Genomic DNA, 26,357 nt, shown 5'->3' with positions numbered 1-26,357 from the left:
GCAGTAATTAAGAGAGTTACAGATCCACCGCATGAATACTGAACTATACTAATCTATTTCATACCTGCATACAGAGATATGCCCTGTTTCTAGTACTTTATTGAGATAATATTTGTTTTTACCTTTCCTAATTATTGTAATGATCCACACCATCTTCTTCATTGATTTTTCTAAAGGCAACTACTGCCATTTTTTGTGGTATTTGCCATGTCCTCTAGAGATCATCTTTCCATTTGGCCAGATTTGCAATTTGGAAGAGAAGGTTAAGTGTGGAAGTTTCTATCAGGTTTTGCTTTTTATTCTTGACAGAATTCTTCAAACACTTTGACAAGTTCAGTGCAAGTGCTGTAGGATTTTGGCATCAACATATGAGGCTCCTCTTGCATCCTCCACTTGGAGCAGATGAATTGATCACTGAAGGACAGTATATTTTCATATGCAACTCAAGCATCAAAATAAGACACCAGGTCAGAAATGCACTGAAGAGAAAGTCTCACTTTTGAACAACTGAAGTGCTTGTTTCAGCACTACAGTCTTCATGCTCAGGTGTGTCTACAAACACAACTCCAGCTGCTGAGCTGGCAGAAAAACTCTAGGGGGTAGAAATCATGGCTTCTCTGTCCCTGGATCAAATTTTTAAGGAATTTAGATACCTTATAAATGCACCACTCAAGAAAGCACATAGAATAGAATCATAGAATCAACAAATCCTTAGAATTGGAAGGGACCTTCAAAGGTCATCTAGTCCAACTCCCCTGCAATTAATAGGGACATACACAAGATCAGGTTGCTCAGGGCTTGATTCAGCCTCACATTGAAAGTCTCCTGGGACAGGGCATCCACCACATCACTAGGCAACCTGTTCCAGTGCCTCACTGCCCTCACTGTAAAAGACTTTTCCCTTATGTCTAACCTAAATCTACCCTCTTTAACCTTGAAGCCATTTCCCCTTGTTCTGTCACCACAGATCCTGCTAAAGAGTCTGTCCCTTGGGACATGGGAACATAAGTTCAGTGATCTCACAGGAAGAAGTGTTTCATGGGAAATTTTAGAACATTTAGTCCAGTCCTGAATCAGACTTTCTCAATCTGAAATATCAAAACTTTTGACAAACTGTAAAGCCCAGCTTATGCTTGGCTTCAGTCTTAAATACCCCCACAAGGCTCAAAAGTAATGTAGAATTCCAAAACAGCAATCAGAGAAGAGAACAGCCTGCAACAATTATCAGTCCATTCAGCATTTGCACAAACTTTCTCAGAAGCATATGCAAACTTAAATTTGCTTCCCCAAGGAGAACAACAAAAACAACTAAAAGGGGCCTAGACCCAGCATTCCTGATTGAGGGAAGCTACTGGAGATGAAAGGAAACACAACGGTCTTCAGTCTTCAGCCATGCTTCTCTCCTACTTCTTGCTACTCTTGCCAAAAAAAAAAAAAAAAAAAAAAAAAAGGAGGAACAGAGCACAGGTAGAGTGGAACAGGCAAATGGAGAGCATGGGCACCCAGCAGAGAGAATTAAAAACTTGCTGTACTCTGAATTAACAAAGATGGTGGTACCTAAAGGAGTTGCCTTGACCTGGTGCAATATCTGTGACCCCACCAGGTTGCCTCAACAGGCACTGCTTAAACTTGGAGCCAGTCATCTGTATGTCTTCAGTCTAAAATTTCCATATATTCAAGGGGATGAGTTTATGCACATCATAAACACATAAAGAAGAAAAAAAAAAATAGAGAGCTAAGATACATATATTGGGAATAGTCAGAAAACATGGTTACCTGGAATCTCAGGACCCCTCAGAGCCCACACTTGCTCCAAAAAGACAAGTGAATTTGATTTGAATACAATGTAAGACTCTCACAGCAAGCAGAAAACCTGCCGAAATCCAATGATGAAATAAAAATAGCTACTAGAAGAACAGCCAAATGCCTACAAAGTGATTATTATAAAATTCAAAGATTTGAATTTGAAGACAAAATTCAAAATAAAATCCTGCAGCATCTACTCTGAAAATAGATTGTGGTGACAGCGACCCCAGATGAATAAATGTTCCAGACCTGACTGCAGATGTGCCCTACTGGTTTTGGATTAGCCCCCCAAAAAGCAGGTAAGCACACAAGGGAAAAAAACAGAGAGAGAAAAGCTTTAAAATCATATAAAAAAGAAGTGCTGAAATACTATTGAATTTCCTTTGGCAAGGAAGTCTGAGGTAAATACTTTAATCATACTCACAGGAAAGCAATCAGAGGAAATATTCTGAACCTTTCGGTAATGAACCAGATGCTGACGAAATCAGAACGCTGACTCGAGAAACTAGAGGTGATCACTGTAGAGAAATGAAAGCAAAGAATGTCATTTAGCATATTACAGATATGAACAAAATATACCCTTCGGTAAAGTCTACCTCAGTAAAAACCCAAAAACCTTTTTTTAAAAAAAAAAATATATATATATATATAGAATAAAATAAAAATAATAGGAGAAAATAGAAGAAAATGGAAAAAATTCTGCAAAATAGATGAAACGCAGTATCAGCAGCTCTATAAGCTACAAATTGACAAAGCAGACTGATTTCCCAAAAGCGCTCAATGTCACTAAAACCTCTTGAAGAAGTGAAGCTGATATAGGCTAAGCAAAACAATGTTTTGTGATAAATAAGAGACAAAGCAAAGCATCACACTAATGGTGAGCTGCCACAACAGAGAAAGGTTTCCAGTGGACCTCCCTAGGCATTGGAACGGCTGCCCAGAGAAGTGGTGGAGTTAGGAGGTGCAACTTAAGGTCAGTGTGGGACCGTATTAATTTCTGGTTAATTACAGGAAACTCACAGACTTTGTGGGACTCTTGATGTATACAGCTATTCAGTAATTTTAAAAAAATGACTTTACAGTCCGATCTATAGACACCTTTGTGATTGGTATCACTGAAAACGTTGAGGTTGATCAAAAGCAAGATTTTGATTCATTTCATTAAAACTTTCCATATTAGAATCAAAAGAGACCAGAATCCCTTTTTGATGCTTACTGTTATGTATCTCACAGCAGAACAAAGCACAGTAGGAGCACATGTCTAACCCTCAAGGTCTGAGAAGAACAACCAAGAGCTCCAAATCACCATCATCTCACTGGTTAATTCTGCTTAAAAGCAAGAGAGCGTGTGTGTTATATCAGCTTACAGGGTTCTAACTTATGTATAGCATAAAACCCTTCCAAGTCACTGAATTCACTTGCACTTTTTCACCAGCTAGCAAAGTTGACTTTTGCCCATTTCTGTTTTTTCAGTATGCATCACCTTATGCATAGCAAGATATCAGACTTGGTCTGAATGGTGTGAAGGTATACATTACATGGGGTCCTGGTTATAACAGGCTTTTTTGGCTACAGAGTGTTTGCTTTCTTCTAAACTCTTCAAGATTCAAAATAAATAAAATAAAAAATAAAATATGGAGACAGCTCATGTACAATTTTTCTTGCAGTCATAAAGACCTCTTCTGCTATTTTTCTTTAACTTGCTCTGTCTTAAAGCATTATTTTTCTGATTTAAGCTCAACAGAATTTTTATTATCAATAAAATAGCTGAAATATGTTTGTTCACTGTTTGTTTTCCAAAAGAACATCTGTTACACCACAGTTCCACTGTGAGCTTACTATGAAGGCCTAAGAACACTTAAACAAACAGGACATTTCCATAGATTCTAAGCATGAAGAAAAATCAGGTTGAGGTCAAAAACTAGACTTAATTAATCTAAGTCCTCCAATCCAAGAGATATCACTAGGATTTGGACATGCTTGGGACTGTAATTTTCAGTGGTAAAAAATGGCAGTTTTTTTTTTTCTTTATACCAATTTTTCAGTCCTCCAAATTCCCCCAACAATAAACACTATGCTATACCCTCATGTTCATTCCTCCCTACTCTACTGATGAAGTCGGTTCCATTTCACCAGGTAGCTTTGGATAGAAATGAATTTACAGAGCTCAGTTACCAAAACTACATTCTTCAGGTGCTCTACTTTCTCCAAAGGCTCAATGGCTAGGGCTACAGAAGGGTTTGAACCAAATCTCTTGCAGGATGGATTTTGGCCTGGATCTTCCTAAAGAACATTTTAGCACTTGGATGCACCTCCCAGTCCTTTTCTGTCAACATGAGTGTTAAGACTATAAGAGAAACTGTAACACAGTAAAGACCAAATCAGCTCACTAGCCTGTCTCTGATAGCGGCCCATATCAAATCTTTAGGGTATAGCATAAAAACAGGGAAAACGTAGAATAATGATTCCCACAAATATTCCTCCAGCTTACAACTGTCAACTTCCAGAATGTTTAAGCCAAAGGTGGAATCTGTATATTTACTGATTTCCATGGCAGCTTTTTTCCATTAGTATTTCCAGTAGCTGCAAACATTCAGCAAAATCCCATAGCAGAGTGTCCCACAACATAATTATGTGCTATGTGAAGATGTAGTTCACTTTGGACATGTAATTAAACCTCCAGATTGACACTTAGGCTCAGCTATGCCGCTTCCCAGCTGAAAGTTCACTCACCTAATGCACAGCTAGGTGTGGTACACAAATAGGAAGCATTCCTCATTGCACCACATATAATGGAGCAATCTCAAATTACCCAACAGCAACATAGTTAAGAAGCTGTTATGGAAACAGCACATCTGGGTTTCAGTCCCAATTACATATTTAATCATTTAGGAAAGTGAAATAACATCAGTAGGAGAGAGCTGAAGCACCATAAAAATAACTACTCATTATAGTTAGAGAGCAGACTCCCAAATTTCTTCGGACAAAGGAAGTAACCCAGTCTAATGGGCAATGCCTTAGCAATCAATTAGATAAAAGGATTCCTTCGGTCTTTAAAAATAGTATTTCATCAGGTTCATCGGTATTTCTTTAGGTTGCAAGACACCTCTGGAGATCACTTAGTCCAACTCCTTGTTCTGAGCAGCTTGCCTGGGTTCATGTCCAGTTGGGTTTTGAATATCTCAAAGGATGGAGACTCCACAGCCCCTATGGGCAAATTCTTCCAGTCTTTATCATTTAAAGTTATATATATGTATTATGTTTAAATGTTATCTTCTGGTTTTTTATTTGTGTCCCATTCACTACGGTCCGTCACCGGGCACCACTGAGAATAACCTAATCTTTTTTGCCATCATCTCCCCTCATTCCCTCAAAAAGGCAGAAAGCGGCTGTTAAATGTGAATCTCATTCCAGTTACAGCAATAATCTTTGTCCACAGATTACAGCATTGTGCAAACCATGTTTAAATAAATTGTATAGAAGAGGTATTTATTTGCTTATCCATTCCTTCCAGATCTCCTTTTCCCCTTTTGGTTTTTGTTTCAAGATTGACAGATAGTTTATTTACTTATGAAGACATCACTGAGGGAACTATATGCTAGTGCACAAAGGTGGATTTTCATTACAGTATTTGGCAAACAAGTATTGTCAACAGAAGAGGAGCAAAAGAAACCTCATACACAACCATTACTATGCAAACAGATGCCCCAGGAATTTGTTTTCCAGGAAGAGCTAAAATGGGGAGGTGTGTTATCTCCTGTGAATGGCTCACCTAACCACTTCTGAGCAACTTATCAGTACATAACATCAGCAAAGTAAATAAAAACACCTAGTAAGTCTCTTGCAGCAAGACACTTAAGTGGGAGTTTAAAGTCATGCTTAAGGCTCATTGTCTTCAGGCAAAGTACACACTTGTATCTCCTGAATGCGGACATTTTGCTGTATCTGATCTCTACGTCCCAAAAGGCAGCAGCCACCTTCAAGTTCTCAGTTTCTCTGTCAGTGTTAGAACCGTGACCACAGTAGTACTGCCAAGCCCCAACTTTATGGGTACTATACAGACAACAGGACAAGAAGGTAGTTATTACTTTCAAAGGGTTTATAATCCAAGTACAGGTGGGACAAAACTACACATTATAAATTTGTGATCCAATTGTATTCTCGGAGAACTTAATATAACATTATGATATTCATACATTATTAAAGAAGTTAAAAAAAAAAAGATCATTAAGATAGATTTTCAGTGAAATATGTAGCTCCATGTATGTATCGCTTCAGTTTTTAAAAGTTATGAAGCCTTCAGTCCATTACTTTATCTTCCTGTGTCCTCATCTAAAGAGTATTTTAGTGATGAAGAAAAGTATCAGTAAGTTCAGGTTCATATGGAGAACATGAGCTGCAGGAAAACATTTCCCACTCTTATATTTTCTGGTGGAAAACATGAGTTATGGTATCTAGATATGAACAACACAGGCTGTGTAACATACAGGGCTGATGGTCCTGGTTGTCCAGTTGTGTTCAGGCTCTGGAGGTCAGAGAAGAGGAAAATCATGCTGTCAGCAGTGCCTCTTCCAGCCCAACTGGAGAATATATCAGATATCTGAAGAGCAGGGAGGAAAGAATTCCTCGTCTAACATTCACTCGCTCTTTGCAGTTCAACTTCTTGAACACTTTCAATCCACTCCAACATTATGGGCATAGCAGCACACTCAGTTGTTTGCCAGAAGAGGGCTCTGGGAGAACCTGAGCGCATTGCGTCCCATGGGGAAAGCTGCACAATGAATGTTCTCAATTACAGTTTGAATCAGAGCTTATAATCATGATTGTTTTTTTTTTAGAAAAAAAAAAAAACCAATGCCAGACAGCCACATACATTAGGTGAGAGAGTCTGAAAGAGAAAGATTAATCTTTTCCCTTCAGCCAAGCTGCTAACATCCTTTCAACAGCAACTCATCTGACTGACATTGTTTCAGGAAACAGCATATTTCTCGTCAACCATCTTAAAATTCCAGTTTTCCTTACACTGATCTCAGCAGTAGAACATCCTAAGAGTCTGGTGAACAATCACAGTTCCACACACAATATCACGCCCTCAGTGTAAGTGAGCAACTTTTAGATATAGTGATATTTAGACTTTTGTTCTACATAACCTGGCATGAGACTGGAAAGACAAGAGAACTGAGGTTAAACGTGACCAAAAGGCAGGACTAGATGTAGCTCATTAACTTGTGGAAGTAAACTTCAAGTTCCTTGCATAGTTATTCCTGAAAGTAGAAGCTAACAAATAAGCAAAGTATGTGTACATCTGAGCAGATGTGGGCTGGAACATCATCCTCTGCCACACAAATATAGCACTTGCTTCCTTCTTTGGCCATGTGCATGCTACTAAGCAGAAACCATTTGCTAACCACACAGCAGTGGCATCCATGGCAGAAAACTAGAGTCCTCACCTCTTCCTGCTTTGTTCAGCACTTACTGTGCACAGGAATAAACAGAGGGTTGTGCTCTTTGCTTGTTTCACGCAGGGTCGACGGTCACATAGGCATCAATGGCAACAGGAATAGATCAAATCTGTTCCAGAACATTTGTTCTCATGGAAGCCTGTCCCACCAACAAAGCAGCAACATGTGCAGAAAGGAAAAGCTGATTCAGGGAAGGTTTTTCTCTTTCAGTTTGATCTGGAAGGACGAGCATTTTTAAAGTTAAAAATCAAAGCCTGCCACGATCCTTTCAGATCATCTGGAGATTGAACATGAGCTCCCCCACATCACTGGCAGTTCACACAGGCGTGTCTGCTACATAACATGCTGTCAAAGGAAAACATTTCCTGATAATAAGAAGTCTCAAATTCCCTGCAAATCTACATCTCCTGAGATATGCACTCAACTGGCTGCTGCAAAGCTTTTGAAGTGTCTGCTATCAACTGCCATAACAACTGCAAGAAGAGTGGGATTCATTGTCACATTTAGAAAAGGTTTACGGCAAGCCTAGAGCTCTGATCCAAATATTAATAATTCATAAAAATCACTGCATAACTCATAAAATAATAGTGCAACAGACAGCAAATGGAAACTGACTGATTTAAAGCATATTTTGACAGCTGCTAGCGTCATTCAACATGACAAATGAAGGAATTTGCTCAAAAAAAAAAAGTAAAGAACTGCAGAAGTGCAGCTAAAAAATATCTGTAATAACAAAAAGCTTGTCTCTTGTGAAAGCTCCAATTTTCTCCACTTTTATGTCTTTTTAAGTTATCAAACATGAACATACTGCTGGGATGGGCGTCAGGAGAGAGGGAGGTACAGGGAACGTTCTGCAAGTTGTGAACTTTTCAGAGAATTCTAATTAATGGCATTTCTGAGAAGAATTCTGATTGACAGGATTAGTGCCAGCACTAAAAGTTACTATTTGGGGATCCTGGAGCTCATAGCTCCCATAAAAATAAAGCAGTTTAGAAAAGAGCTTTGTGTAAATGAAGGCATTCCCTCAGCAGGGAAAGTTCATGTGAACCTCTTTCTGTGGCTTCCCTTCACATGGGTTTTTCACTGGAGATGGGACAACAGAGTCCCTGGAGGATGGTCTCCCTGGAGTGCAGAAGAATTGATTCATGTTTTCTAGGTTAGTCCTTGGGGAACATTTCTATAATGAGTCAAAATGAAACTCAAAGAATGAATGTTCCCAAACTTTGTGGAGGGGAACATATGGTTCCACTTTCCGTGCTTCAGGATTTATTTGGGGTTTGTACTGGATACCTTTTACTTTCATTTTTCCAATTCACACCACCTTCATCCTAAAATAATCTTCTAGTATTCTCCTAGTAAGAGTCAGCCCAAAACACGCGATTTCACTACTACTATGATCCATGATAAAGAACTTGAGACAAATCATTCATCTGACCATAAGCACTGCATTTTATTTGATTACTATCAGATCTTTAAATAGTAACCCAAAGTAAACCATCTTTTAGAAGGGCAAATGCATTACATGCCAAAACAATAAACTGGAAATTAGTAAATGCTGCCTTTTCCAGAAATCTCCAGTCTCGCTCCTCTTGGGACCATCAAAAAGCGTGGGTAGCAGTATTTCTTCAGATTAGGATTATTCACATTCATCCTTGCCTTTCTGGAGTCTAACTAAGGCAAGGTGAGCAGAGCTCACAGCAGAAAAATGTAGTACATCAGAATCCTGCCACTTATTCTAGAACAACCAGTGCAAATAACTTTTTCTTTTAAATGGCTATATTATATATGGAAAGAATGCAAATTATGCATTGTAAAGACAGTCCTGATAGCAACATCGTTGGCAATCAATACATGTAGTTATGTCTTCTTCCATGATTTGGTTCCAGTGACCCAACAAACCATTGTTTTTTTTCCAGCAACTAGATTTCTGTTTGGGAATAACTGCAGCTTTGATGCTGTCAGCTCCCTTTGCTGCTGGCACTCCAGTGTGAACTTTTAATGCTACAGCATTACCACCTCAGCTTTAATTAGCTTAACTCAAAGAAAACACCAGATACTCCTAAATACTCAGAAACCTCTAAATGTCCACATAAATCTTGGATTTTAGTTCACCCAAGAAAACTGAACTGATTTTTACAGAGAGACAGCACCTTCACTATACAAGCCATCAGCTCTGTTGTGACATGCTGAGAAATGGAATGTCATCCTGACTTCTTCCTGTTCTACCTGACAGGAGGAAGAGATTAAGTTTTTGGATGAGACCTGTTAAGCATGCCTATTTTCTACCTTTTCAACTAATGCTTAAACACAAAAACTGGTAGTTTGCAATCACTCACCTAAACAAAAACCACCAAGGCTGCTCGTCAGTCTTCAAACACTACCTGTGTGCTCAGCGATACCTGAAATTTGCCAAACCCAAGTCATTTATTTTAATGAACTACAACTCATAAATTCAATATGCAGTTTAAATCTTTCCTCACTTGGCAGCCATATAAAGCAGCGTGGAATGTGCACATTAAAAAAAAAACAGTTGTTATCCTGGTCACACCTGTTACTTTTCCAAAAGGAAGGGCATGCTCAGGTACTGTAGATGAGAATCTAGATAACTGAGCTCCAGCTACTTGTTTAGACTGCTAGCTTTATTTTCAATGGTAGGAAATACTACATAAAATCTATGTAACACATACAAGCTTAGTGCAAATGACGAAAGAAATCAGCAAGGGAAAACAGGCCAGAGAGCTGTTGTGATGGAAGAATAGCAGCTGGGAAAACTGAAGTCAACCCAGCTATGTTATTTTTTAATTAAAAATAAACATGGGCTTTGTTGCCAAGGGATTGGTTAGCATTCCATTTAAAAAAGAAGGAAAAAAAAGGAATGTTATTTTATTTCATTCTCATTCCCCTCCTTCCCTCCCTCTCTCTCCTGCCCCTCCCTTTTCCCTCCCAAAGTATTTATAGATTCTGCAGAAAAAGAAAAAAAAAAAAAGTTGTGAAATTTAGGTCAGTACGCAGCACCACACAGAGCTATCTAATTTTAAGGCATTCTCATTCTCTCACATTATTGCTTTCTTGATAACCAGAGAATATCCTTTTTAACTCTTGGTTAATTGTTTCATCTTCAGCACTGACACTGCTAGCAATACAAGCACTCATGACTGCTCTAAGACTGCACGTGTGTAACTGATAAAGGCAGTCTTTGGCCAGCACTTTTAATGAAGGTTTCAGCAGACCCACATTAACCCTTCTAAGTCCAGCTTGACTTTGATCAAATAATAACACATCATTCATTCAGGCCTGAACTGGATTTTGCCCTATTTCTATGCAATTTGCTCGTGTCTGAAGCACTGCCACAGTTTGCCCAGAAAGACTGTGGACTCTCCTCCTTGGAGACCTTCTGCTCTGGGTGTCCCTGCTTGAGTAGGAGTTAGACCAGACGGATCAATGGTCCCTTCCACCCTTAGTCATTCTGTCATTCAGTTGAACCCAGGTACTTGTTGAATCAAAGAAGCATCATAATACTGGCTAGTTGTTCAGCTGGCTGGTAAAATAATAGAATTCGGGTGAATAAAGAATACTTGCATCTACCTCCTGCACCCCAGATAAGCACGATCATGCACAGCAAATCACCAGACTATGTATTGTTCCGGAATAGGACTTGCTTGCATCTAGTTGGAGTCACTCATTCAAATTTTTAAAAACTCAATTGACAAAGGAAATACAATACTTTATTTTTTATTCAGTTCTGAGAGGCTCTCCGAAGAGATCTGAATGAAAATATCTTCATTCTTCAAAGAAGCAAAATGAAGAGGCTCTGAAAGTGTCTCTGCTTTTGTACTTCATGAGGTCTTTATGCCTTCCATTGCATTTCTAGAAAGATTCTGAATTTGCAAAAACTAAGATAGAAGTATTTTTTTTATGAACCCATGGTCATTATCTGCCAATTCACAACCAGATTCCCCGAGTATTTGAATCTTCCATTAACTCCAGACAAAATCTGGGGTTCATCACAAAACATGAGGTTTACTAACCAAGTAGCATAACACGCATTATTTGCAATGTAACAGTAGGCAGAGGAGAAAGAAGATACTGGGTTGCAAAAGAGTTTTCTTTATGCTTTGGGTGCTTTTTTGGAAGCAGAAAGAAAACCACATTAGGACAAGCAATATATTTGTTTTGTCTCAAGGACACTGACTCACAAAGAAATGTTGCTGCAACTAGTGAGAGTTCAAGTCATCATTACACAAACCATATGAAAAAAAACCATAAAAACGTCTTTGGAACTCAAATGTTATTCCTTGTTACAACCAAATATAAATAATTCAACAGTTTAGTGACCAGCACTATACAAAAGAGAATAATTTTTTTTTTTCTGAGTAATTAAGCATTGAAGTAGAGCTGAAACTAATTCTGTGAAAATTAGTTCTCCTTTGCAGTAACATGAAATTGGATTCAGCAACTGAACATAAGAGAAAGGGGAAAAAAATAATAGTTTGACATTGGCAGAATCTAAACACATTGTGTTTCAGGCTCCTTGAGTTTTACACTGATTTCCATGTAAGAGTAGAATTTAGTTGAATTAAACATGATTGTAGGGAGAGTTTTGTCTTTCAGATGGTCACTTGCAGCTCTACATGAAACCAGAGATGCAAGAGAAGAGCTTCTCAGTTAAACTCTTCCTTTTCCCAATAGGGTGACTATTTGACTACCAAAATAGCAACATCTTTGTTCTTACTACAGAAGAGGATTCCGCTCTCCTTTCTACAGTATTTTTGCTTTTCTTTAAGATTTGCAACAGCTCAAAAACCAAAAGCTTTGAGATGCTTATTTTATCATCTGTGTAATGGCACGTGATGCAGTCACACAAATACTGAAGACAACATGGGAAACAAAAACTGAAAAATATGAATGAAAGATAAGAGATCTATCGGGGAGGAAAGATTTGTAATAGTTACTTAGAAATGCTACTGGCCTTTTTAAGAAGAGCTGTTATATCAGTGATATAGCAGATATATTAGACAATGATTCTGCTGAGTTTTAACTGAGTGGGAGGCTCTTCTTGTCATTGCTATTTCTTTTAAGTCTCAGGCCAAGAAGTTAGGCCATTGAAAATGCAAGCATGTGCCAAAATGGATAAAACATTTAAAACCATCCACATGTCCCATCTTCATCTGGCAAACAGAAAATGGAATGCTATTTACAGCCCTTTGATATTTCATTTTTTCTCATGGGAAACTAGTTGATGTTGTCTATTGTCAGCTCTCATTGTTAACAACACTCAGGGAGAGTTTATTAATCTTATTTCTTGATGCCATTTGTGCAAAGAAAGCTTTCTATAAGGATTGCATTAGACCAATAAACAGTCAAGTATCAAACAGACATCATGCTTCATTCACTAAGTGGAATTCAAGAAGACTGATGCTTAAATTTTATGTATTTCTTACTTTAAAACAGAACCCTCCTATCAGCCTCAGGATTTCCTTGATCTTTATGTTGTAGAAATATACCAAATCAAACAATACCCTCCCACTCCACTCACTTCTCCTACCACATAATATAGCAAAACCGCATTTCAAAGAATATTATTCCCATTTGAATATGCTCCATCTTCGTTTTGCAGTCCAATTGGAAATCTGGGAATGAAGTATTTCATATACAAAGCAATGCCTCACTTTACACATTCAAAGAATGCCAAGTTATGATTTCTTTGCTGTTCTCCTCTAGCTGAACAGCAGAGACCTACACTGCCTGAATGTCACATTGTGACACTGACATGAAGTTGTCACCAGTTGAGCTTCATTTGTTTTGGTACAATACAATTTATAGAAAGGAAATTTCTCTGTAATCCCAGTGCTTTACCTAGAAGACCATCCTACCTATCATAAATTGCATCTACTTTATGAAGACTAGGAACAATTTTCTCAGTCATAGCTGACAGAAAAAAAAGCTGACAGGAGGTGAAGTGACAGAGAGAAGTCTGCCCTATGCTTGGAAAACAAATGCACTCAAAACACACAATGTATCATATGTGGAAAAATAAGGTGTTGGGAAACAGGATGTGAAAAAAGCAGAGGAAGAGAGGCAGGGATGCGAAAGCATCAAAGATGAAAATCATGGGAAGAACAGTTGGCATAGAAAGAACGAGACCAATGTGAGAACAAGCCAGCAGGTAGAAGTTTAACTAGAGCTGGGCCATCATACTGGAGACTCAAAGCAGCTCCTACAGCTCCTCCAGTTTAAGGCTAAGGCTGGCTGAACTGCATGGTGTTATAATGACGATACTACTATAATGTTCTTATATTTTTTGTATCCTCAGTGTTGCTTGTCTCCTCTGCAGACAACAAAGTCAGATTATCTCCATAGTTTGATTTTGCATCTAGAAAAGAGGCCCACATGTTAACAGGGAAGGAATTCAAGCAGATTTACTATCAGATAGATGTACTGCAGGAAAAGACTTATGCTAATAAATATGCAGCAGGGCTCATTCTACCTATCTTTCCAAAAAAAAAAAAAAAAAGAGAGAGAGAGAGAGAGAGAGAAAGAGAGAGATTAAAGAAAGATAATAAAAGAGGAAAAGGAAGAATGAGAGCTTGAGAAGTTATTTGCCTGGTGTTGTAGCTCTGAGCGTAATTGACAAAACAGCTTTCGTCAAAACAATTAGATTGTTCTCTTCCAAGCCATTCATCATCTCAGATATTTTTCTAATTTTGACTTTTACCCACTAGAGAGCAGAAACTTTCTGAATAATTATCATCTAGGGATACCTTAGCTGGAATTTGGAATGGTCAACATAATTCCTCCAGACAGTGCTTCTCAACTTTTTCCCATAGACTTTGATATTGCAGTGAAATGCCTAGCATGCCGATTCCGTGCTGCAGAAATTACCCTACTATGTGACATGTCAAATTCAGTCATTTGGCAGCAAGACTGAAAACTAATAATATGCTCCCATCTGAGTGATTATCTATTTCTAGAATGCATTTGGGGAGTAAGGAGTGCGGGGCAACTGAAGAAGTAATTATGAGTTTTCCCAAGTGAATTTAATGTTGAGACTGGGTTATTAACCTCATAGAACAAAATCTTCCACTGATCTACAAAGCTGAGAGAGTAGTGGTAATGCTAATGGCAATGGCAGCTATGCCAGCTCAATTAGAAAAAGACTGAACTGATCCTGACTCCCTGCATTCTCCATTCAGAGTGCCAGAGTAGGGCAGTAGCTTTAGCAGTCCTTGTAGCAAACTTCTACCATACCTAGCATTGCTGTCTGCATCCCAGTTTGAATAGAACATAATTGAAACTCCACACAAAGAAGGTTTCAGGAGACACATTATCTCTTCCCATGACTAAGTTTGTATTGTTTCTTGCAACACAGACTCACAAATACCTCACTCAACAACTTCAGTCAACACTCAACCACTGTAAAATGCGCATTTCTGTCTATGGCATACATATGATGTCCATTGCAACACGGAGTGATTCACAGTGATTCACAGCTTTCAATTTTGTAATAGCCCTATGAAGAAAGAAGTAATTTCTATTTTCATTTTACAGTAGGTTGATTGTAACAAAGGAAGAATAAATAACTTGTATATAGTCTCAGACTTATTCTATGAATGAAGAACTTACATGGAGGCCTTCTAGTGTGTCAGTGAATCAGCTTTTTTTTATATCTTTTTTTTTTAACAGAAATAAATTGCAACTTTCTATCAGAGAAAAAATACTTCACTTCTTAGAAACACAAAATTCGTTTATGTCAAATTCTTTCAGGGGTATTCTCTGAAAAGGGAGAGTGGGCAGTGACAAATGTGATAGAATGGGATAAACTGCAGTCTATACTAGAAATAACAATCCTGTTGCTGACAACTTCCTTGTTTCAACCACAAAGCACACTCTTTATAGATATTGAGTAGACAGTTTATCCAGCCATAAATGACATATAAACTATTAAAACAGTGGGAGGAGAAAGGAAAAAAGAGCAGAAACTTCAGACAAGCCCCACGTTAACACTATCTCATTAGTGCCCTCCCAGAACTGCAAGTAGTATCACCTGCAATTTCACCAAATGTTTGAAGATCATACATGGTTAAAAATGTTTACTTGCTGTAGAGGCTGTGATTTGTTTGCCTCCCAAACTGTGCAACATCCTCACTTCAAGATGAATCTCATAAAATTATAGACAAACATCAATGAGAAAGCTGAAAAATTGTTTATAATTTAACATTTCTATATGTGCCGTGGTCTTAAAGGTTGCTGCTGCACTGAAATTCTTGAAATTAAATCACAACATTCAAAAGTATACATTTATTTAATTCCTTCTTTCTTTTGAGAGGAAAATACTTCCCAAATACCTTCAGAAATGGTATATGGTAGGTATATTAACATTCTGACATGAAATCTCAAATCTTCTTGAATTATTTGCACTTCTTCCATGAGATCTGCCTAAGATTCAGGAGGAGACAGATCAATTGTAAAACAAGCTCTCCTAGCTTTAGGGCAAACAGTGATGAAAATGATTTAGTCCTGTTCCCATAGGTGCAGATTTTCCTGTAAATTGATTTGTCACCATTTTCAAACATTCGTCCTAATTCAGAGACAAGCAGGTTACTCTTAGCAGGCATGGTAGTGCTTTTTTCTTTTCAGATGCCCTATGACTCTTCTCAGTACCATTTCCACAGCCAGCTGGCTACCTGTGGCCCACACCATCTAAGTAAGCTTTCTTTCTAGACCAGAAAGACAAAAAAAAAAAAAAAACCACCACCACCAACAAAAAAACCCTGGGAAGTATAACCAGTTCAAGCTTGCCCTTACACATGCAGCTTTCGCTTGGTATGCAGTCTCTTCTAGGAAGGGATTGTTGAACTACTTCAGTGAGAGGTACAATTCTGAACAGATGCAGCTAAGCCCTTACAAATCCCTGGGGAGACATAGTTATTTCAGTTTGAGAGCTCAGAGTGTGACCCAAAGTCCAAACACTTTGAAGATGACATAAATCAAAGTTGCCTCTTCTTCAGCACAGTCATTTCCCCGCTTCAAGTTCCTTCCACTTTAAGAGAAGGGAGATAAATCAGTCTCTCAAAGTAACCTGTACTGTCCACTAGATAGTATGAAATACTCTTTTTATTGGCTTTTTTTTTTTTTTTTTCCCATGCCTGCTAGTACATCTGAAAGGCTTGTTATAATCACATGGCGTTGGGTGACTGCCTGGCTGTAAAACTTGTACAGAATGTACATCATCTTTCCAATTTAAACACAAAAGGAAACCTCAGTACTGTGGTAGAAGGGAAATGTGGTGGCAAACAACAAGAACTCTTGTGCCTCCTAGTATGCACCAGAAGTAGCATTTTCAATATCTTGTTAAGAATAAGAGACTCCATTAATATACTAGCAGTACTACCCTTGATCTGAAGAGTTTTGTTCTGGATTTAGGGTAACAAAAGACAAAACAGAGATAACACTAATATTAAACATTAATAAACAAGCTACAAAGAGTTATCAGGGTTCTAGTCATAAATGATTTATAATGGGCTAGAATATATTCTTTAATAGAAATCAGCATGTTAGTGGGTAGCTGGTTATTACTAATGAGCAATGTGATTTTCCACTGGTACCCATAAGATATATCAGTCATTTCAGTAACTTGACTCCTACTTACAGTGATCACTTATTAGCCCCTCATAAAGTAAAATAAGGTACTAAAGGGGCCTTAATTGAAAAGCCTTGATCATGAAATTGTGGAAGAGTTTATTTTGTTTCACAGACCACCCATGCCTTTCTGTCATGCTCCAAAATAAGTTTGACAGGCAAGAACTTGGCTTGGTCAATACACAGTTTACTGGGTAGAAACAAAACCATAGATTTCTGAAGACATAAGTGACAGTTACATGTCCAAGCCTCACAGAATTTAATGAGATACACGTATCCTGTATTTTAGAAAGTTTATTTGGCAAAAGTTTACCACCTTCAAACTGCAAAAATCATCCTTGGTACAGACATCCTAATTTTTACTTTGTTACACTCATTTAAAGGCAACATACCACTCCAAGCATGGACAAATTAGTCTAATTTATTTTTGCCAGACTTATCTGGGATTGGCAGAGTAGCAGATGTTGTTTGTCTCAGTACTAGTAAGGCTTTTGATACTTGTCTTATACTGCATAACAACCCTTTGACGGATGTGGATTGAAAACTGGAAGACCCACCAGGCCCAGAGGGTTTTGATAAGTCCAACTGGAGGTTGAGCTCAACACTGAGACAAATACTGTGTAACATACCTTCCTCAATGACCTGGATGGTAGAACTGAGCCCACCTTCAGCAAGTTTGCAGACAATATAAAACTAGAAGCACTGACTTATACCCCAAATGGCTGTGTTGCTATTCAGAGGAACCTTGACAAGCCGAAGAAATAGGCCAAAATAAACTTTCTGAATTTTAACAAGGGAGGTTCTGGAGTCTTCGTCTTTGGAGATATTCAACACCCATCTGGACACAAGCCTGAGCAAACTATTCTAGCTGATCCTGCTTTGAGCAAGGGCATTTGACTACAAAATCTCCTCAGTTCCCTTCCGGTTATGATTGCTCTGTGATAACTATACACAGATACATCTTGCAATATATGCTGCACATAAACGTAGCATGCAAACATAGAAAACATATCATCTTCTGTAGTATAAAAGTAGAACATGTCAGTTCCTTAGGTTATAACCTATCCACCTACTGGAAACTAGCCCTGTATATTACAATTTGCAGCAGCTAAGGATATGAACAATGCACATTAACAAAGTTTTGTTGTAAAGAGTAAATTTCAATGTTACTGAGATAAAAATGCTTCTACCAGAAGATCTTTTCTCTTTTTTTTTTTTAAACTGCTCAGCATCTTACATGAATCCATTCTAATTATTGCTATAATCAACCTCATAATTTACAATACAACTTGCAATTAACATATGGTAAATAGTATTGGCCAATTAAACTATCATATGCACCGTACATCTGATTTCTGTTTTCACTGGAATGCAGCTATTTGTGCTGGATCTCTTCCAGAGTCTCTGCTTTGGCCTCTAATGCTCTCTGGATGAGCAAACCTCAGCTTTCTGTTGTAAAGTGGAAGACAAGATTTCTAAACATATGAATTAGGTCATAGATATGAACCTTGAGGGGAGGTTCATTAGTCATTTTTAGAGCTCCACTACTTTAAAGTTGAGGAAAATAAAACACAGTAGAGATCTCCTTCATCACTGCATACTGTCACCACAAACAACAATAGACCTCTATGGATAACCAAGGAGTCACTGTTTCCAGGGCCATCAGCAAATGATCAGCACCTCACAGGTCTGCATGGTTTATCTCAACCAATCAATAAACAATTTGCTACTAATAATCCCTTTCTTCAGAGGTGCTGCTTTCACTAGAGCAAGGATTCTTAAGTAGCAAAGCATCACAGAATCATAGAATCGTGTCAGTTAGGAGGTACTCTTAAATGCCATCTGGTCCAACTCCCCTGCAATGAACAGGGACACCCACAGCTAGATCAGATTACTCAGAACCTCAACCAGCCTGCCTTGAGTGTCTCCAGGGACAGGGTACCCTTCTCTCTGGGCCACTTGTTCCAGTGTCTCATCAATCTCATCGTAAGAAACCTTTTCCTTATATCTGGTCTAAATCTTCCCTCTTTTAATTTGAAACCATTTCCCCTTGTCCTGTCACATGAGACCTTGCCAAAGAGTCTGTCTCCTTCTTTCTTATATCGCCCCTTTAGATACTGAAAGGCCACTTTAAGGTCTCCCCAGAGCCTTCTCTTCTCCGGGCTGAACAGCCCCAGCTGTCTCAGCCTGTCTTTGTAGGAGAGGTGTTCCATCCCTGGGACCATTTTTGTGGCCCTCCTCTGGACAAGCTCCAACAGGTCCAGATCTCTCCTGCACTGAGGACTCCATGTCTGGACACAGTACTCCAGGTGAGGTCTCACCAGCACAGAGTAGTGGGACAGGATCACCTCCCTGACTTACTGGTCACGCTTCTTTTGATGCAGCCCAGGAGACTTTCTGGGCTGCGAGGGCACATTGCTGGTTCATGTTCAGCTTCCCTTTCACCAGTACCCCCAGGTCCTTTTCTGCAGGGCTGTGCTCCATCCTTATATCCCCCAGCTTGTATTGATAGTGAGGGTTGCTGCAACCCAGCCGCTAGACCTTGCAGTTGAATTTTTTGAACTTCATGAGGTTCTCCTGGCCCACTACTTGAGCCTGTTTAGGTCTCTGTGGGTGGCATCCCATCTCTTGGGCATGTCAACCACACCACATAGCTTGGTGTTATCCACAAATTTGCTGAGGGTGCATTCAGTGCTAGTGTCATTAATGAAGATCTTACAGAGCAATGGTCTCAGTACTGACTCCTGAGGGACACCACTTGTCACCAATCTCCTTCCAAGCATACGACTGTTTCAAAGTGGTACATGCATAGAGGCTAAAGGACTGACTTCTCCTTTTACCAGCCTTACATGGAGCCTTCAGCTTCTGCTCCTGACAGGAGCACAAACACATGGTGCATGCATGCATGCAAACATTATACAATAAAAAAGGAAAAAAAAAAGTAGGAATTCCAAGGAACATGATCAAACTGTGAAGGAAAACTGAGAATCATCTTAGAACTTTCATTAGCATTGCTCATGAACTTTCCAAAAGCAAAATCAAAGTAAGACATTCCAAACTGAAGAAACCACCACAGAAATCTGCTTTTACCTGCCTCAGTAACAAGTGCTAGAGGAGCAAAAGAGCTCTTTGTCAAATAGTTTCAAACACTGGCAGACTGACAATTTTACTTAGGGTCCAGAGGAATAGCAAGCTAAGGAGACAGTCAATGCCACCATTATTACTCAAGCTACAGAAGAGCCTCTGAAAGATATCCTTCTGAAAGGTATTCTTTTATTACCAACAAAAGAAAGCTGTATGCTGAGACTCAAGATTCTCTGCCAAGCTCCACCATGTAATTTGGGGAAAGGGTTTGCAGTGAGATCAGGGGTGAGAATTTTCCTCTGTCCTTCTACCCTGATGCCCTTTGATTTTTACCTGGACCGATGTTAAGTCTGAAGTCCAGGAATGTTGTTCAGTTCTTCATATGTGGAGTATAAAACTATGAACTCAGTACAGATATTGTAGCATTTCAGTTTCTTTTCTCCAGGATAAATTTAGAGAAAAGACTGACAAATTTAAAGGAAGCAAGCACAATTTTTTATGCTGAACTAGTGACTGCATGTTAAAGTCATGAAAAGGGTCCACTATGAGCAATGGAGACTTTGCTTCAGTATGAAAGTCAAAGCTCTGTTGCCATTTCCATCTGTGTCATGTACATAGCAAGGCCTTACATGGCAGGCTTCCATCATGTGCTCTTGTTGCTGTCAAATAAAGAGGGAAGAAAATGGAAATATGAATTAATGAAGTCATTTTCCTTCCCACATACTACCTTAGGCTGAGATGATGTCAGGTTTTTCACAAGCAAAACAAGTTTGAGTGGCACCAACCAAAATTTTTCAGGAGGAAATCCAAAGGAAAGTTATGCCCATCAAACTGTGATGTTGATGATTCAACAGGCAGCAGCCCTACTGCAAAGTCAGTAACGAATTGTGTCTTTGTGATGCAAGAGGGGGGAAAAAAAAAACACTCTGCCCTGCCAAACAAACACTGAAGGGACTGTAGGACTGGCTCTCTTTACTTTCAAGTCATTCAACCTCCTCCTGATTGATACATAAAAATCATACCAGTCTAGTGAAAGTAATTTCTGACAGATCTCAATCATTTCCACTGAATTAGGAATCATGTAAAATCAATGTAAGAGGAAAATGTAAAAGGGGGGACACAGAGACAAGTTATACTGGTGTTATACCAGCTGGGATGCTGCCTTTGTCAGGAAAATTCTGGAACTGTAGTTAGATTGCATCTTTTTTGCACCAAAGTGGACAAGACTGGGACTGAGAACATAACCTCAAACTTGACCTTTCTTACTCACTGCAAGTCCCGTGGCAATTTATCACAAGTGTAGAAGTGCCTGGGAGAATTAAATTCAAGCCCCCTTTATTCTGAAAGCATCTACTCTGTAGTCTAAGATATACTATCTAGACTTATAACAGCAAGCCTGCATACCAGGTACCACTCAGTCACAGCAGAACAGAGCTGTGCTACCTTTTCCTTTACTCTACATAGTGGGTTTTAGCAAAATCAGAGAGTTCAAAACCATCAGGTAGAAACTGCTTTCCCCTTATTTTGCCCTCCACGCTCCTGGTTTGATACCATTTCACATGCCATACTATAAAGTACAGAAGCCTCAGTTCGAGGTATGATTTGAAGGGAATGGAGAAAAAGGGATAGTGGGAAATTTTACCCATTTTTCCTTTTGCTTGTCACTTTCTAGAAAAGCAGGTGAGAGGAAGGTACATGGCACCTTAGCTGTCACTTCAAGGTAACCTTAGACTTGGAAGGAAATGTGGCAAGATCGAACCACATTAAAGCCATGATTTAGCAAAGAGCTTTGAAACACATGCTTACAGTTAGGCATATGCCTAAATGCTTTGCTGAATTAGGGCCTGTGTTGGTAAAAGGGGCAATTGATTAATGGTTTCTGACAACCACCAGAAACTAATGAGCCACAGACCTCCGCTTTTTCCTCCAAATGACTGTACTTAAACCTGAAGGAAATTTCATTATGGAAACAGAAAACACAAATAAATCATATGTGTCTCCTTTGCAAACATTAATTTTTATCTGCAATTAGTGGTAAACCCAAACTTCCCTTCATACAGTAATCGGAGACAGTGCCATTTGCCCTGTGTAACTGGTTACTCATTCAAACCCATAAATTTCTGGAACTGCATGTTTTATAGAAAGCTGTACGAACCCAGCTAACCAACCATGAAATAGGCAGTATCCAATGTACTAGCCAAAAGGCAGCCTCACTGCGATATAAGCTTCACAATGAATCAAGCCAGCACTCTGCAATCCACCTAGCAATGAAGAGCTCAGTAACAAAGTGCTGAAACACTCTTTCCGCTGCTGTGTGCTCAGCCTCGGTGAGACAATACAGGAGCAAATCTCAGGGAATTAACACAAGCTATTCAACTCCCACATGAGAAAGTGAAAATGTCCAAAACCAAGAGAAAGTGACTTGTCCAAGATAACCTCAGTCTTCTAAGATGCAATCCAGCTCTCTACTTGCCAAGTTGTACCCCATCACAGAATTTTTTTTAACTGGCAGTGAGTTTTAGCAGACTTCACTTCATTTATATTTAGAGAATCAGGAAAAACCTGTGGCCAAGACACATCTACTGGAGCCATAGCATTCAACTCTAAAGTCAACTTTATCTAAATCCCATTAGAAAACTCATTTTTTCCCAGTATCTCTGTTGTTATTCCAAGCACAGACAAGTAATGACTTCTGTTAACACTGAGGTCCGAATCTAACAAATATATCTATAAACTTCAAGACCACAAATTAAAAAAAAGGCATACTAGTATCTGAGGTTTTGCTGTTGGTCAAAAAATATCTAAAATGATTCTCCTTTTTCCATGTGCATTTTATTCATCCTAATCAGATTTCATGAGTAGACAGATGCTGTATAACTTAGTATTAAAAATATTCTATCAACAACATACACCAAGGTTTTAATGTGTTTACATGCTTGAAGTGCAGAGATGAAACCAGTCTTCATACAAGATGAAAACTGAGAACAGTTTATTTCATTCACATACTTTTTCTTGAGAATACCTTGAGATTCACCTATAATTCTGAAGACAGTAGTTTGAGTTCATAACTGTGGCTGACTAGATACCCAAGACTCAGGTTTCAAAATCAGTAGGTTTGTGCGCAAACGTATCAAAAACTGCAAATTCAGACATCTGTGATCATACTTTTGTCCTTTTGTCTGCGAAGCATTACACTTTTATACAAGATCTAAGCTTTGCAAACATAGGCAATACTCAATCCACCAAAAATCTTGCCAGTATGAAAATTAACTTGTCAGTTTGCTTGCTAGCAATTTCAACCAGTAGAGAATTTATACCAGTGCTGCATTACACCATCCAACTACAATATTTCTTACCAATTATTAGGAGCACTAATGTACAATTTACTTCATCATTGAACCATGACCTACTAGCAAAAGGGGGACTTCAACTTCTACAGTGTTGTGTAAATGTTTCTTGAATATCCATTATGACTTCCTAACAGAGACAAGAATTAAAAGACAGTTCTGAGGAAAGAAAAGTGACAAGGCTGACATGCCTGAGACTTGGGGAAATGACCAAAATCTATCCAGTCAGTGGAAAAAAAAAAAAGTTTCAGTTCCCCGGGTTTGAATCAGATCAAATATGCACACATAATAACAATGCCCCAGAGGAAAGGGTGGGAAGGGAAAAGGAAAGCATTTGATTCATTTTCTTAAGTCTATACAAATAAGATATTACATTATTAAGCAAATATTTGATGTGTTTACACTCCTGTTAGACTGTGAAGAGGAAAACAAGTATTTACCTTTATAAAACTGACACTTTCCAATGTCTTTATTATAACAGAGATCCTGACACAAAACTTATTTCAAAGCCTACTTCAGGTTTCCGTGGATTTCAATTAACAGTTTGTAAAAGCTCCAATGATCTACACATATAACACAGTAATGTGCACAAGATATTCCTAATTTCAGATGGAAAACTTTATGCACATTTTGAAAAAGAAAGACAAGGTAATGAGCATAAGAACAGATGTCCTTAATCAGTGCATGGGAAAGTTTAAAATATCATTTATTTCATATTCCTAGCACAGTGAAAATCTACAGGGTATCAGTTATCGCCCTTAGAAGCTTGATGTTTGTAAAGGTAAATATTGTAGCTAGGCAGCTACCAATGCAAAAAAGCTTATCCATTTAGTAGGCCTCTTATTCTCAGTACATCAGCTTGAACCACACAGAGCCCAGTATGATAGTTGCACCACAGATTGTTTGGTCCCATCAGTTACACTCACACCTGGGCAAATAATGCTAACTTTTTTTTCTTCAAAACAGAATTTGCTTGATTGTAGAAACATATTGTGAACTCTCACCATTGTTTTGTTATAGAAAGAAGTCCATTTTCTTAGTCTTGTATTTTCAGAGATTTTTTTCTCTACCATTATATCTTAGCTTTTCGCTACCAGTTTTTCTCTACCACAACATCTTAATTATAATGATCGATATACTTTTTTCCTCCTTCCTTATACAAAGTAGAAAAATTTGGTTTCATTTGAATGAATAGTTAAAGAGCACACATGAACCTTCCATTACAAGGTTGTTATTCTAAATTCAGCATATTCACAGCAAGACAAAGGGATTTTAGGAACTGACAATTTCTTCGCTACAAGAACACTTGTCAGCTTACTACTTTAGGTGGTGTATTTGATAAGAGTTGTCATCTTTAGTATTCATGTGAGTGTCTAGGAAACTTTCAGGAGGCCAAGTGTAAGGAAATCTGGATGATTCTCTCACTGCTATAGTAAATTCACTACAAAGATGCTAACAGTCTTTTAGTTGTGGGGAAAGAAAGATTAGAGGAGCAAGCACCTCATCTATAAGCTGTTCCTCTTACATGCTTTTTATGTGCGTGGCTTTTACTCTAATAACATGACATCTGCCACAGGACTCACTCCGCTTTCAATAAAGCATGTTTGCTTGTCTGTCATAGTATTGCCTGTTCTCAAGATTTCTAAAACCTATAATATCTTTAATATCTATATTTAAAAGATATTAAAAATGAATATGAAGCACACCCATAGGTGCTGAAGAGACTTGGCTCCAGATCCACTCTGCTCTCCCAAAGTGTTTCTCTAATTGCTGCTCTCCTAATCATTTTCAGAAACTCATTCAAGTATTGCATGCATGTATTTCCCTCATTGCTCCAGGGCTTGCCTCCTTATTTCAGTCCATTTTGTTTTCAGCTTAACATCTCTTACGAAGCCACTTGGTCATGATGTGGCTTCATCATGCCTGCCAGGATTTCAATATAAATGTTATGTGTGTGTCTTGAACAAGAACAAAAGTAAGCTGGAACTCAAAAGACCACCAGAAGGAAGAGGAAATGCATAGTCATTACCTTCTCCACAGAAACACTTGGAGAGAAAAATTCCTAAAGGTTCTGCTGGCAAGTCAGCATATCCTTGTAGCCAAAAGCTATCAAAAATCAATGACAGATGTAACAAAACCCAAACCCAAGATACTCTGACTATGGACACTGTATTAACCACAGATAACAATTAAATCAATATACAAAAACTCCAATCTAATGCCAGATTGGGATTGCTATTATTATTATTATTATTATTATTATTGTTATTTTGCCTAGAGTTTTAAAGTTCATTAACTCAGTTTCTTTTCCATAAAGCAAAAATACCTGAACATGAAAATTCCAAGGGACAGTAAAGAGATACAATGGACAGTTACTAGCCTTGATTTTACTGAGCGACTATTTCCTGCCTAGGAAAATCTCTCCCTAACTGAAACCAATTTCACTGGAATTTCTCTGTATGTTTAATTTATAGTATTCCTTTTCAGGTTTTTGTGTTTCTTTGTTTGTTGTATTTAGATCACAAGAATAACACCAGAGATACCAACTGTAGCATCTACCTTACAAACTTGAGTATCCTGACCCCAACAGTGGCTATGAAACATTCAGAAGATAAACTCATGATTCACCTATCAAACTGTGCAGTAAAAAGCAGGATAAGACAGGTGAATTCTTCTCCAAATCCCTCAGCATTCGGCTTACACTCTGGAGCATGAGATCTGCTCACCCTTAACTTCACGGGCACTCCTACACATTTTATTAAGTCATAAAACAAAATCTTTTATATCCAAGCCGCTAATAACATTGCCAAGAATTTGATAAACTAAAATTGTGGAAGAAATAGAGGAAAGAAAAATAGAGCAAGAGGAAGATCGTACCCTGAAACACAAAGTAAATGTTAGTAACTCTTCAATCCACTTTATGTTACAGTGAGACAGATGGTAGAAGGTTTACAGAAAAAAAAAATGTCAAAGCAACACCATAATTCTGTCCCAATGAGAACATAAGTGGGCCAGACTC

The 26,357-nt window shown here is 38.4% G+C and overlaps 1 protein-coding gene across 11 annotated transcripts in view; it reads right to left on the bottom strand.

The window, feature by feature from the left end:
* CALD1 (caldesmon 1) overlaps positions 1-26,357 on the bottom strand; it is a 184,427-nt gene that overhangs the window by 112,847 nt on the left and 45,223 nt on the right. For 4 of the 11 annotated variants that reach the window (XM_046939671.1, XM_046939721.1, XM_046939810.1 and 1 more), the window contains exons 2-3: positions 9,605-9,667; positions 2,231-2,324 (exon numbers count right to left, since the gene is read on the bottom strand). The exons of 3 other annotated variants lie outside the window; for them this stretch is intronic. The gene's annotated coding sequence lies outside the window, so the exon portion shown is untranslated. The remainder of the gene's footprint in view (positions 1-2,230; positions 2,325-9,604; positions 9,668-26,357) is intronic. 4 more of the 11 variants (NM_001396085.1, NM_204158.2, NM_001396086.1 and 1 more) reach the window with 1 other exon arrangement.

This window comes from Gallus gallus, chromosome 1, assembly GCF_016699485.2.
Source record: "Gallus gallus isolate bGalGal1 chromosome 1, bGalGal1.mat.broiler.GRCg7b, whole genome shotgun sequence".
Classification (NCBI taxonomy): domain Eukaryota; kingdom Metazoa; phylum Chordata; class Aves; order Galliformes; family Phasianidae; genus Gallus; species Gallus gallus.
Note: the sequence above shows the minus strand (reverse complement) of the source record. Positions and strands in the feature narration are given on the sequence as shown.